Raw genomic sequence first — 13,834 nt, 5'->3', positions numbered from 1 at the left:
GAGAGTCAAGGCTTGATTTTTTTAAATTGCTAAACAATATGAAGAGATTAAAATAATATTCAACCTTCTACATCTTGTTATATACATCTTGCTGAGTGCTACACTCAAGCACTCAAAGTAGAATTCAGAAATGTCGAAATGCCAAGATTTGCTGTTTGTGAAGTTTTTTTCCATGTCCCACTCTTTTATTTTGGTTCCTTCTGTATTTGAGAGATGACTTTTGGCTATTTCTCTCTCATGTGAAAATGATAAATGGATATTGTGCAAGAAATCTGTTGATGCATCCTAGCAAATAGAAGTAGAATTGTACAACACTTCTATTCGTCTTTTCTACAGTTTGAGTGTAGAATGCATGCATTAAAAAAAAAAAAAAAAGAAGAAGAGGAAAAAAAATCATGGTTGAAATGCCTCTATAGAGAATTGAACTGTGGACAAGACACCCAGTACTAACTGAGGTGTTTCAGATACTCTTTCATATTTAAGACCTGTAAGTTGAGATATATGTACAACAAAACTCACAAGTACTGAGTTTTTGTCTCTGCAGCTTAGCTCAGTAGAAGCCGTGCTTTGAGCTCACCACTGCTATAAAACATAGGGATTAATGAAAAACCAAAACAAAAACAAAATCTAAAATTTGACAGCAGATTGGACACTTGGTTTAAGTCTGAGTTTCTCAGAATATCTAAACAGAAAAACAGTTCTTCCGGGCCACAAATGACTCTTGTATTGCTGTTCAAAAAGTATTCTGGTACCCGTAATGCTTACAGAAGGTTTTCCTCTCTCTTGTTTCCTTAACACTGCAGTTATATTTTTGTATGTAAGCATGAGGAAATAACCATCAACAACCTTTGTCACCGCTCTTTTTGCAAAAATGACACTGAAAAAATATTTTAAATGTTTAGAGTTAATATTCAGACTACATTCCTTGCTTGCACTTCTCTATTGACAATGCAGATTAGTTGCATTTTCTGTTTTGTACCTGTTGCACCTTTATACTTTTACTATTGATTTGTCTAGACTGTAAAGATATTGATTTTAATTCTTGTAAACTTTTACTTTATTTTAAACAGTTCAATTCTTATGAACTAGGGGTAGCTACTATTCATTACTTAACTGATAAGTAACAGCAGTTTTATGTCACACAACTCTTAACAGGCTAGAGAAGTCTTCAGCATATGATACTGTAAACAAACTCCTAGTTAAGAAGTTGTACAAAGCTGTGAAGCTGTGTCAGGGGAGATTTAGGTTAGATTTCGGCTCTTCACCTAGGGGGTGGTTGGGCACTAGAACAGGCTTACCAAGTGAGTGATCACAGCACCAGGCCTGCCAGAACTCAAGGAGTGTTTGGACAGTGCTCTCAGTCACATGGTGTGACTCTTGGGGTGTCATGTGCAGGCCCAGGAGTTTTACTTTGTGGTCCCTTCCAACTCAGGATATTCTGATTTTATCATACATACTTACATGATGACCATTTGTTACTTTTAAGAATTAACTTCTTTTGCCCCCGTGTCTCTGACACATAAAAGAGCGTGGAATCAAAATAACTGAGATCTCAAACATTTCACATCTATTTTTTCGTCAAAATATGTTTTTACCAAAACCTACCTTTAAGGAATTAAGTTCTTTAAACATTATTTCAGTGATGTCTGCTAAGTTTGGAATTCACTCCCTGATTCTATTATTTGGTTCATTAAAAATCTAAAATATTTTCTTTTTTTCCACCCTTTTTGTGGTCTCATTATGGTAGCTAAGTGTCTCTTATGTCTCATAGGTCTCATGGGGAGCAGGGTTTTTAACTGATGTGTTTTTAAGTTCCTCTAGGTTTCCTTTAATGTTTTTGTCAAATATACAATTCAGTTGCTCAGTATTACAAATTATATTTAAACAGTTTGTCTGTGGATTTTACATAGTATTTACTTTTGCACATTCTCTTCTGAGAGCACATTCTGAGACACTTGTGGCATGCTTTAGAAAATTTAGGGAGTGATTTTCAGTGCTACACACATGGTAAGTAAAATTTCTAATTACATTTTAAGGACAACCAAGAATGGCCGTACAGCTCTCATGTCCATTTCATTAAGTAGCCAAGATCAGAAAAATCAATATTCCTTTTCCCCTATCACAGAAAGATTTTATTTACAGTGTATCAGGTGTCCATCTTTTTCAGACCTCCTTTATTAATTTTTTTACCTAGAGAAAAAAAACGAGAATTCTCATTTTCATTACACTGTTCTGGCTTTCTACCTTATACTTTTTATTTCCTTTATGTTTTATACATGTTTATATTACCACCATGTCTTCTGCCTTGAAATTTCACTTCTTACATTTCCCACAGATAGCTATTTTACTTCACACAGTTATCTTTTTTCAGACCCTACTGGTGCTGCTGCTTCTATGTTATCACTGTTGATCCTTGTCTGTAAATCTCAGTCTGTTTCTCAAAGCCTCTGCCACTTTTTACTTAACTTTTCAACTTAGGGTTTCTTTTCTTTTTTTTTGTAATTTTGTCTTTTTTGTATATATTATTCGTCCCTCATAAGCCTTTTGACTTCCTGTGTTGAAAACTTTATGTAATTACTTGCACATTTTGAATGTGATAAAGTCCATGCAGAAACATATTTTCCATTTTGAATCATAATCTGACAGATTTTTTATTAGTAATATTATCACAATATAATACTTATTATATTACAAAATATATTTTGTAGTATGTGCTTAAAATACTTGCCGCACACAAACAGGATTATCAGTTGACTGATAAACTGATTTAGTAAAATTATTCATTGGAGATTTTTTCTTCTGTCTAAACATAACATGTATACTTTTAAAATTATACTCACAATACAGTAGGCAAACATCTAGTAAGCACAGCTTTGTACAAAAACCAGTCTTGAAACTACACTGAAAAATCAGTCATAAAATCTAAAGCAGTATGAAGTGTCTCCACACTGCCTTCATGTGGATAAAAATCTAACTTTATGCCATTTAAAGTCCGTTTTTTCTTCAGCATGAAATGCTGTCACTGGCTTCTTGAAACTGAAGGAATTTAAATTTTCTTCTGTAGTGGTAAGTGATTACAAGGATTAGAAATAATACAATATAAATTCACAGAAGCTGCAGGAGCTTCTTAGTAGTAATCATCCTTCTATAAACATACCTGTAATTCATGAGCTAATGAATATAGGAAAGGCAGAACAAGCATTGTGAAAATTGCTGCTTTTCTTCAAGCCGTACTGATTATATACACTCTCCATTATTATTACTTAGTACTTATTTTTAAAAACATCTTCATGTTCTTCTCAGGTTCTATTGTTTGTATTTCTTTCATGTAACCATTTTTGTTCCAAAGAACACTTATTATTATGACTATTATAAGCTCAGCCCATCTTCTCATCTCCTTGCATTCATCTGCCTTTCTGCCAGCTCACTTTCAGTTAATGTATGTCATTGCATGTCATGTATGTTAATATATGTCAGTGAACCAGTGTTATGGACAAATATATTGACAAATTATGGTCTTCAGCAGCTTGTTCAATAACTCTTCTGATCATGAGTTTATGTGTATTAGTTCACTCTGTAATGAATTAGTGAACTGTATTTTTTTTAGTGTACTTTCGGTCTCTCATGTCTTGGTCTAAGGTTTTGGTTAGTTGTTTCTTTTGAAATATAGGCATGAAATGGATTTATTTTGCATTTAATACTTCACTTCCCTACCACATAAAGTTCAAGTTTCTTATCATTGTCTGACATGAGTTAATCTAGTGCTGCTTCTTAGACCTTCTTAATCATATTACTGCTCTTCTGCCCTGTCCTAAATGCGCTATATACCTGCCTGGAATACTTAATTGACCTAGTTTCCCCAGTGACCTTCTAATAATATTTTTTCCTACAGAGGAGATACATTCTGATGTGATCAGCAATTTTTCATTCATCAAAGTCCTTTCACAGTCTTCTTTTTCTCTTTTACTTTTTTGAGAATGCCCATAAGCTCATTTACATTATGTTTGCTGATTACTGGTTTTTTTTAGGTGATAAAATCACTTTCTTTGTCTTTTGGTATTTTGTTCTTCTCTAAGTAACTGCATTTAAATGGTAAATGTAGGTAATGCTAGGAGATATTGTAAATTTTTGCTAATAACAGAATGTTGTTAAGTACAGTCTGTATGTACTATGAATATTCCAGAATGGTTTCTTCTCTGCAATAACATGTTTCTCCCCCCAGGTTTATTTCTGACTAGACAGCTGCCAACAGCATGCCCAGAATGTAGATAAACATGAGCTCTGGCTTGCAGACATTAGGAAATCAAATTAGACATGATACACCCAGTGGGGTAATGTGTTACATGTACACCTTCTATCTTCTCTGCAGTTCACTGTACTTGAAGTAAGTATAAGGGAAAAGGTAGAGATGATTGTGGATGGGAGAAGGATAAAAATACACAAAACCTATGAGAAAGTATGGCATGAATTATTATAGGGTAGATAAGGAAGGTGCAACAAGAGCAAGAAGGTATAAAAATACCCTACAGAATGTTAAAATTCTAGTTTTTTATCAATATGTAGCTGGAAGATGATTGTGACATATGGGTATCAGACATTGATTTGCTACTTAAGATGAGATTCATAGAATGGGATGGGTTAGAAAAGACCTTAAAGGTCATCTAGTTTAAACCCACTACAAGCTCCCTTTTAAGTATGGGAAGATTATGAAGAGGTTTTTCCAGGGCATTCTCATCTCCACTCTCAACAGCCCCAATTCCCTCAGCCTGTCTTTATACCAGAATCACTGTGATCATCTTGTCACGTTCCTCTGGACTTGTCTGAGCCGAGCTGGACACAGTGCTCCAGTAGAGTCTCACTGGGGCTGAGTAGAAGTTTGAGCAGAGGATTATAGAGGTTCTTTGTAACTGTTTAGTTGTCCCTTAAGGTGGAACACCTGTCATCAGCAGATCTTGGAGATCTTAGTTGTCCATCAGGAGGTAACTTTTCCCAGGTCTTGGCAGTGCAAAGCTCAAACATAGATCACTGTTCCATATACATGTAAAGACAATATGGCAGGAGAGGGAACAAAATGGGAAAAGAGCAGGATGAGGATTAATGCAGAGACTAATTAGAAAAAATTTGTGTGTAGCATATTGGACATACATGTCATTAATCTGAGGTGAATGGTAAAAGCTGACTAATGTGGTAAATGTGACCTGACAAAAGATAGCCAGGTTTTCATGTGCAGTTCCCTCCCCATCACCTCCAACACACACACCTCCTCCCTTTTGATTCTCTGATAGAGAGTTTGATTTGTTCTGAGATAAAAACATGTGGTGGGAATGTTCCTTTCCTAAGGTAATAACACCAGGTAGGACTTGCAGCAGGAACTGTCTGGATGGTTGCATAATTGATGTATTTCAGAGATGGGAGAGCTTTGATCATTGTGATTGACTTTGATGCACCTTGGCCTGCAAAAAGGTATAAAATGTTGCTGGAGACTGGGCAAACTGGTCTCCTGAGCTTGCAAGCAGCTTCTGGGTGTAACACCTCCCCCTGTTCCCCAGCAGGGATGCCTGCAGGGTACATCCAACCCAAAGGCAGGGAAAACTCACTTTTGGAGGATTGAGTAAAAAAGCAGTAAGATCCAGCCACATACAGAGATAAAATCTGAAAGTAGTCCATACGTACTTTGTTGCTTTGTAACTGTGCATTCTGTAAGGCCCAAGGTTGTACACCTGCATGTGTCTAGCCAAGCCTCTGATATTACAACCCTTTAGACCCACTTATATACTGGATTGGCAAATTTAGATACTGTATTAACATTAATTCTAATCATAGTTATCCACATAATCACTGTCATATTTCTCATACCTAACGGAGAGTCTTCTCTCAGCTGCACTGCTTCAAGTGGTGTAGTTGACAGGATGACTTAATCAGGCATATTGAACAGAGCATGTGTACACCTTTAGAAGGAAATTTGTGTGTTCAAGCATAGAGAACTAGAAATGGGTAGTATGTTGTCTCTCAAAGAACTTCTACAGTAAATTAGTCTGTCTGGTTTGAGAAATGGTTCCAGATCCTGATTTGCTGCAATCCTTGGAGACATAAAATAGGCCTCAGTGAGTTATATTTGGAAGTGTTTCCGTATGTAAGATACTTTTCAAAGTAAGACATCCACCTCTTACATTTTGATAGTAAGTATGTTGGAATAATTTTGTCTCTGCAGAGAGAGAGTATAGAATTAATCGGAGGCACTTAACCTAGTTGAAAAGGTGTATGTGTACATGTCTGTCTAAAAATCTATAAGATGGTGTAATCTGCGTTCATGGGCTTTTCTTGAACAAGGCAGCACTCTGCAAATCCAGGTAATTAATCAGAAAATATTTGTATAAGGTACTGACATAATGAAGTATGATTATATATTCTATGCAGAAATTTCTGTGGGTTGGTTCTGTTTGGTTTTTGGTTTTTTCCAATGAATAAATTTAGGTCACTTTATAAGAAATTAAAAAGAAAATTGTATTACATAAAGACTCCTTGATTAAGAAACTTAATTTTTTTTTCGTTTTCTGTTTCTTTGTATACCACATAGTTTAGAATTTCTTTGAATATGTTATTAGTGGAATTTAATCATAAGTTGTGTATATTTAGTCCTCAAAAGCATCCTTTTTCACTTTATTGTTTAGATATTCAATGAACTTCTTGTCCTGTGGTTTGGTTTTTGAAGACCTCAGTGATAGGACTTAATTCTTTCTGATCTGAAGGTAAGAATTTAAGTGTTCTTGCAGGAAACAATATTCTGAGATGCAATTTGATCAGGTTTTGACTAGTTATGTGTTTTTGCTTTTGGAAGGTGGCTTTGATAGGCCATGCTTCAAATTCCAGCTCTGCTTCATTTATGGGCCTTATTGTAGTCTTTAGTTCCTGTACCAATTTTGATCTCTGTCTAAAACTCCAAGTAATATAATTGGAAACTCTTCCTTTTATAGCTAAATATGTCATTTAGCCATCAGCTCTGTGATGTGCCAAATCTCTTGCAGAATTCAATTGAATATCAAATCCAAGTTACCTCAATAGCAAAATGCTGCCAGAGTGTTACTCTGTTGTACTAGCTAATCTCTACTTCTCTTAATTTTAAAATTTTATGTTTGATAAGGCTGAAACTCTTACACATTGTTGCTTAGTTTTATTCCTCTTTAGTTAATATGGATGAAATAATCAGCTTACAATTTCAGTGTTAGCAAATAAGCTACTTATTTAACTTGTCCAAACATGTTGAAAGTATTGAACTTTAAGGCAAAAACATTCTCAGTCTGAAAAGGGAACACTGACAAAATCATTCAAAAGAAAAAAGAGGAATAATTTATGAAAGGAACTGTAGCTAATGATGCCATCCAGTTGCTTTAAAGTGCTTCTACCTCAAGTTTAATGAATTAGATTTGTCAACAGCATATGTTTTATGCACTACTTCTAATGAAGTGGCATACCAGCACTACAGTGTTCTTTGAGGTTTATTCCATCAAAGCTTTTTGCTGTCATAAAGTAGACCTTTTTAAATAATAGATACTAAAAACTACATTTAAATAACATTAAGGTTGTGACACAAACACCAAATGACAAACTTCAGGCAATTCAAAGTTAGGGCTGACAACTTGTCATTACCTTGCATTGTCATTTTTTGAAAAAAAAGAAGCACCCTTGCATGATTTAAGGATTGAATGTCAGACTAACTTTAAATTTCTTGGCTTTTGTGGGCTGGAGTTAGAACCTTACTGTCATTTTTTTATGCAGGGGTTTTTGTTGTTTTATTTGTTGTTTTTTCGTGTGTGTTTTTTTTTCTTTTTTTTTTTTTTAATTTTGCATATTCTCTGTTTTCAGGAAAAAAAGCAGTGGAAACAGTACTGGCTTTATTGTCTTTGTTTTTAATATAAAACACAGATGTGAGAGTATTGGTCAAAGAACAGGGTCTACCCTGTTGTCAAAATTACATGCTGTTCTTTAAAACTTCCTTTGCTTTTGTCTTTGCTAAGTTTTCTATGTAACTTAGGAGTTACAGGAACTTTAGTCCTGAAGTACTTTAACTAAAACCCTATAAAGTATTGAGAATTCCTAATTCTTTTCCACATAAAGAACCACTTTCTTTTTATTGAACACTGCTACCTAAACCAAGTGTATACAGAAAGCCTTGTTAAAAGATTTTTCATTACTTAAAATATGTGAAACAAAGGCAGTTGAACAGGGGAGTTTGTATTATTTTTTACATATGCTTTCTCATTTTGTTGCTGTTACATGTAGTAGAACTTTCTGTTCAAGTATCTTAGCATGTAAGTACAGTCCTTTCCATTCCTCTATAGAGATGATTTTTCAAGGTCTGTAAGTCTAATACAGACAATCTATTATTTTCATCATCATTTTGTCAACTTAATCTAGCATAAACTGGTAGTGCTGCTAAGTTGTCAGGCCTGCACCAGTCACTCACTTCATCCCTATGCCACCATCAATGCTCATACAACCGCCTCGTAAACAGGGATAAATGGACTTGCATGGGCTAAGAACGTTGGTAGGATCCTGTGAAAAAGGGTCAGAAAATGTGGTTTCTCGTTCAGCTTGTCTGAATCTCTTTTCTCAGTACAGTCAATTTCTCACCATTCTTTTTATTGTGTTGCTATTGGTGTGTAATTGTACAAAAACTGAATTTGAATAAAAAGTTGTGATCATTCCAAGAAGAATTGGCTTAGAGAGCTAAATCATCTCCTAGTACAGATAAGTGGATTGTTTGAAATCAGAATAGTAGTCTCTACAATGTTTTAAATTCTTAAGATGCCACTTGACTGGGTGCACGTAAGGTATGTCAGGCAATGTAAGTACGGGGCTTGGTGAGGAATACAGCCCTCTTTGTGCTTATGCTGCCATAAACCTACCCCTGGTGCACACTGTGGTGGAGGAAAAAAATGGAAAAATCATTCTTGCCTTCATACTAAAAATCAAATTACTTGTTAAATGCCTTGACTTGATACACACTTGCAAAGCTATTGACTTTTGATTCACTTATTTAGAACAAACTTAAAGTTTCTGAATAATGTTTAGCTCCAGTGATTAGCATAAAGGTGTTGTGATATCACTTTTAACCAGCCTACCTAAGAAAAATGTCATTGCAATAAATGCTACCCCACTTTCGTATCTTCAAAACCTTTCCTCTTTTTTCAGAATATGTGCCATTGGATATTTTGGTTTTGTTTGTTATGTCCTTCAAACTCCTTCATGGTGGGGTACCAGTGAAGGAAGTGTTGGTTTGGGACCTCTTGCTATTGGCTGTGTCACAACAAGCATAGTTTATCATGCAGGTTAAAGGAATAGATGAATCTCTGGTTCACTGTAGGACTGTTATATAAAAATAGATTTGTGGACAATTCATGCATCTGTAGGATATTCTGCTAAACTTATTACTTTATTATTATTTAGTTATTACAAATTTAGGCAGTTATAAAAAGATATAGACTAAATATTAAAACTTTGATTGTAATATAAATTTTCTCCTTGAATCTTTTATGGCTTATTATATTTTTTTAAGTTGTAAAATTCTTTGTAATTAATATAAGAAAAAAGAAATTTGCTAAAATGTTAGTGTGACCTTGGGAAAAATTTTTTACTCCTTTATTTTGTGATGTCCTCCTGTCTTTCTATAAACTTGAAATGTAGTCTTCCTTTACAAAAACCAAAAATTAATTTTTAGTTTTCGGTGGAGTTTTGTTATGTAATAGGCAAGTAGTGCATGTTGCTTACACTGTAGTTCCACTTCTTAGCTTATTGCACAAGTCATTTAAGTCTTGTAATTATGTAGAAAATAATACAGTGCATGGTGTTCAATTAAAAGATATTTATGAACACTTGCCCTCTTAGTCATGAAACTAAAGGCTAAGTGGTTTTGGCACTAAAGAATCTAATATAAATTTTATAGTAGGTTTTTTAAGATAGGGAGGAGGAAACCCTTTCTGCATCACAAATCTGCTGATTGTCTTTCCTTTTTGCACAGTAATTTATGACCTGATGTTGTTCCAAATAATTATTTCTTTTTCCCAATGTGAATGCATTTAGTAATGATCAATTGTCTCCCTTTTTGTGCTCTTGCCTCTATCATATCTAGACATAATATTCTTGACATCGCAGAAGAGATGGCTGAATGTAACAGAGCTATCTCTGAGTATTCTTGAACCACACTCATGTAGCATTTCCAAGGCATATGTAGTAATAGTATAAAGGTAAATTAACTTCACTGTGAATACAGTATGTTTCTTTCCTGAGCTGGTAGCTGTGGAGTTCTTTGTTGTTCTATGATAAGGAGCTTCAGGCTGGAGCTTACAAGTATTGTTTAAGATGTTTTTTATAAGAAGGAAGTTCACTGTTCACTAAGTAACTATTCCTTTATCTTTCTTTCATTCTTCTTCAACAGCAATGGAAAAAGATTGGGGATAAATATTCTTTAAAACTGCCACTTGGTTATGTGTTCTTTGGCTTTTGTAGCATCATATTGAGATGACTCGTACTTCCTGTAAAGAAATAAAGAAGTAATACCTTATAAGATGTAAGTTATCAAGTGACAGAACTGAATTGAAATATGGAGAGCGTGTTCTGGGAAGTTAAAGGCCACCATTGTGAAACTGGGTGTAAAAATGATTTATATATGGCTTGTGATTTAGTGAGACGGCTCTGTCTGGTTTTTTTTTCTTCCTTAATAGTTACAGAACTGAAAACCAGTTAGACACAAGGTGGAGTTTTCTGCAATTAGTTTGATTACCACTAACTAGATGTGCTGTAAACCTACTTTCATATCAATCAGTATATTTGTTCTTTAATATAGTGTTCTACAGATGTCTTTTGTATCTTCTATTTTTATTATCTTCAGTAGTGTTTAAACCTTAAATTATATATAATATGTGGGGGTTTTTTTAATGCATAAAGCTACCTGGCGGCAGCCATGAGGTCTCTGAATATTACTGATAATTAACTAGAAATCAAGTCATAGGGCTAAGCACTTCACATAAAGAGGCTTAAATCAATGTCCTTTTAATTAAAACTGACAATAACATTGGTCTGTGTGTTACTTATATTTTTTTTTCCTCCTTTATGTGATGTTTTGATCAGATACTTTTTTAAGAATAAGACCTTCAGATTCAGTCTGAGGCAGATCTGTGGTAGAATCAATATAGTGCTGATTATCAAGACCGTGCTTTAACTAGCCATGCTAAATGAAAACAGTACACTCCTGAAACTCTCAATCTTCACTGCGAAGAAAGACAGAAGGCAAGCAGGAAGATGCCTGGCCATGGAGATGAGTGAGTCTTCATGAAGAGCCAATTACCAGCCCAGACTGTTGAAAGCGCATGATAAGGCTTCTGATTTAGTAAAAAGCATAATTCTCTTGCTGTGGAACACCATCTATATATATGTCTCCGTATTTTGTTGTGACTTTACAGATTTGTCAAAGATGGGCTTTTATTATTTTGGTATATAGTTACTAGTTGTCAAAGAATATTTGAAAGTGGCTTTGGTTAGGCTTAATTTAACTCCATACATGGGACAATCATCTGAGGTATTTGAACAAACACTTCACATGAGTGTTATAATGGGAAGCATCTTGGTTATTATGTTTTCTTTTTTCATAACTAGTAGTGTTTCAAAACATGATTACAACTTTCAACTAAAATACTGAAAGCAATAGACTTTCAGATAATTAGAGACCAGTGTGTCTATGAGAAGAAAATATTTTGTATTAAAATGTATTATGCTTTAATTAATCACATAAACCTAAAACATAATACTAATTATGCAATACTATGTCTCATCGGAGAAATAAGTTTTAAATTGATACAGGTGAAACAGAGTGTCATGTTCTTGAGCTTACTTTGAGGACAAGCCAACAGAGTGGAAAATGGTTACATATGACATCCTTCTGCAGAATTTATTTTCTTTGAACATATTTCCTGTTGTCAAATGCTAACCTTTTTTAGACTGTTTCTAGTGTCATTGAATATAAATTCTTCCTCCTTGAAATTCTGATTTATATTACAGTGTTAGGACCAGCCATTTGGTCAATCTTAGAAATGTAAAACAATCTTGAAGCATCCTATGAGATCTACTAAATTGAAATTATTTGTATAATCTTTTTCTTAACTCAGCTGATGACATGCAATTGTCATTTCTTGCAAGCAATTTTTTTCTTTTTTTCCTCAAAACCGCTGGCTTTTTTAAACACAATTACAGTTGTTGCTTTGCTAATCCTGTGAGTCAATCTGTGCTGAACAAGAAGCTTATCTGAAACCCTTGGCAGCTTCAGTGAAAATTAAAAAGCATGCTTTACTACAGAGATTGTCAAGAGGGAAAATAATATTTGTCCAGTCGGACAGCTTGCTTTTGTAGTTGCTAAATGAAAGTTGAGATTCTGTCTCTTCCTTGAAAGCTTCTGTGTCAAGAAGGTAATTTGGACTGTTTGTGGTTTGACAGGGATTATTAAAATCAGATGAAGTGAAGGGAAGGAAGTGTGAGAAAGCAAAATTGACAGTGACACTATCTATTATTTGCAGCTTGGATCATGATGACTATGTTGATATGATAGATTCTAAATGTTAGTTTCACTGTGGAGATATATTAACCAGCAAATACAGTAAAATGCAGTTAGAGATTATTTTTCTGACTTAAGAGAATGCCATCCGACATTTATTTTCACTGGAAAGTCTGGGAGGGGGAGTGTAGCAGAAAATAAAAGATTAGAGGGGAAAACAGTAGGGAAAGGGGAGTGGTTCAGAAAGAACTTGTTTTTTTCCTTTGTGATTTGATTTCTCTCTCTTTTATTTTTTTTTTTTTTTAATTTTTTTTTTTTTTTTGAGTTTACACAGCTTGCTAGTATACTTAAGAGAGAATAAAACTGAGAATTGAGAATTAGTGGAATGGGTCATGAAAGTTCTTTTTGCATTGGCTTGAATTTGGTAGGAATTTTTTTTGCATTAGTAGTTTTGCTTAAAGTGAGCTCACGTCTTAGATTGCTATTTCACATCAATTTTTCATGTCTTGCATCTTGTATGCTATTTTTAAATAGAGATATTTTCTGCCACTTTGAGATAAATAATTAAAAACCTTAAATTATTGCAATATTCATATAGCTGAATTTTTAATTGCTGAAGATACATTAACTACCAACTGTATGTATCTTTTGGTGTCTACTGAGTATAAAATGTATTATTTAATCTTAATCCTTTCTTAATATCTTAGTTGTATGGGTAAACTTTCAATTTTTGGATAGACTAGTTAGTGCAGAAGTAAGACACCTGATTAGTCAAGTTTGAAGAGTGCTGTCATTTCTATTTGGTTTCCTTTTCTATTTTCCAGTATGGGAACTTTGTGAAAAATTGTGTTTTGGAAGTTTTTAGCATAGAGTCTTACAATTTTATAGGAAAATAGGGAACTCAAAAGAAAATAGGTGACACATGAAAGCTTTTGCTGTTATTTAGCATAGCCATACCTTCGTATCTTTCAAACAATGTCATGCAATATTTGAACAGTTAAGCCATGCCAGCATCTCATCTTCACCTATCTTAGAGTACAGAGCAGCATATTAGCATTGAGAGTGATTCATCTGGCAGAACAAAAGGGATAAGGGAGCAGAATGACTAACTGAGGGAAAAGAGGTTACACAGAGTTGTTTGCAGACTTGCAAAAATAAGGACTGTCATGCAAAGAGATGGTGGTGTTGAAAACACAGTTGGGACACTGCTAAAGAAGATGCTCAGGTACCTCAGAACCCGATGTAAAAGGAAAGTTCCAGACCCTGCTGTGCGCTGATGTGGGAAATGTG

The 13,834-nt window shown here is 34.4% G+C and overlaps 1 protein-coding gene across 2 annotated transcripts in view; it reads left to right on the top strand.

The window, feature by feature from the left end:
* Positions 1–13,834, top strand: part of KIAA0825 (KIAA0825 ortholog) — a 251,384-nt gene that overhangs the window by 763 nt on the left and 236,787 nt on the right. For both annotated transcript variants that reach the window (XM_058865079.1, XM_058865081.1), the window contains exons 2-3: positions 4,223–4,384; positions 6,672–6,749. The gene's annotated coding sequence lies outside the window, so the exon portion shown is untranslated. The remainder of the gene's footprint in view (positions 1–4,222; positions 4,385–6,671; positions 6,750–13,834) is intronic.

Source organism: Poecile atricapillus, chromosome Z (genome assembly GCF_030490865.1).
Source record: "Poecile atricapillus isolate bPoeAtr1 chromosome Z, bPoeAtr1.hap1, whole genome shotgun sequence".
NCBI lineage: Eukaryota > Metazoa > Chordata > Aves > Passeriformes > Paridae > Poecile > Poecile atricapillus.
This window is presented reverse-complemented; position numbering and strand designations above follow the sequence as displayed.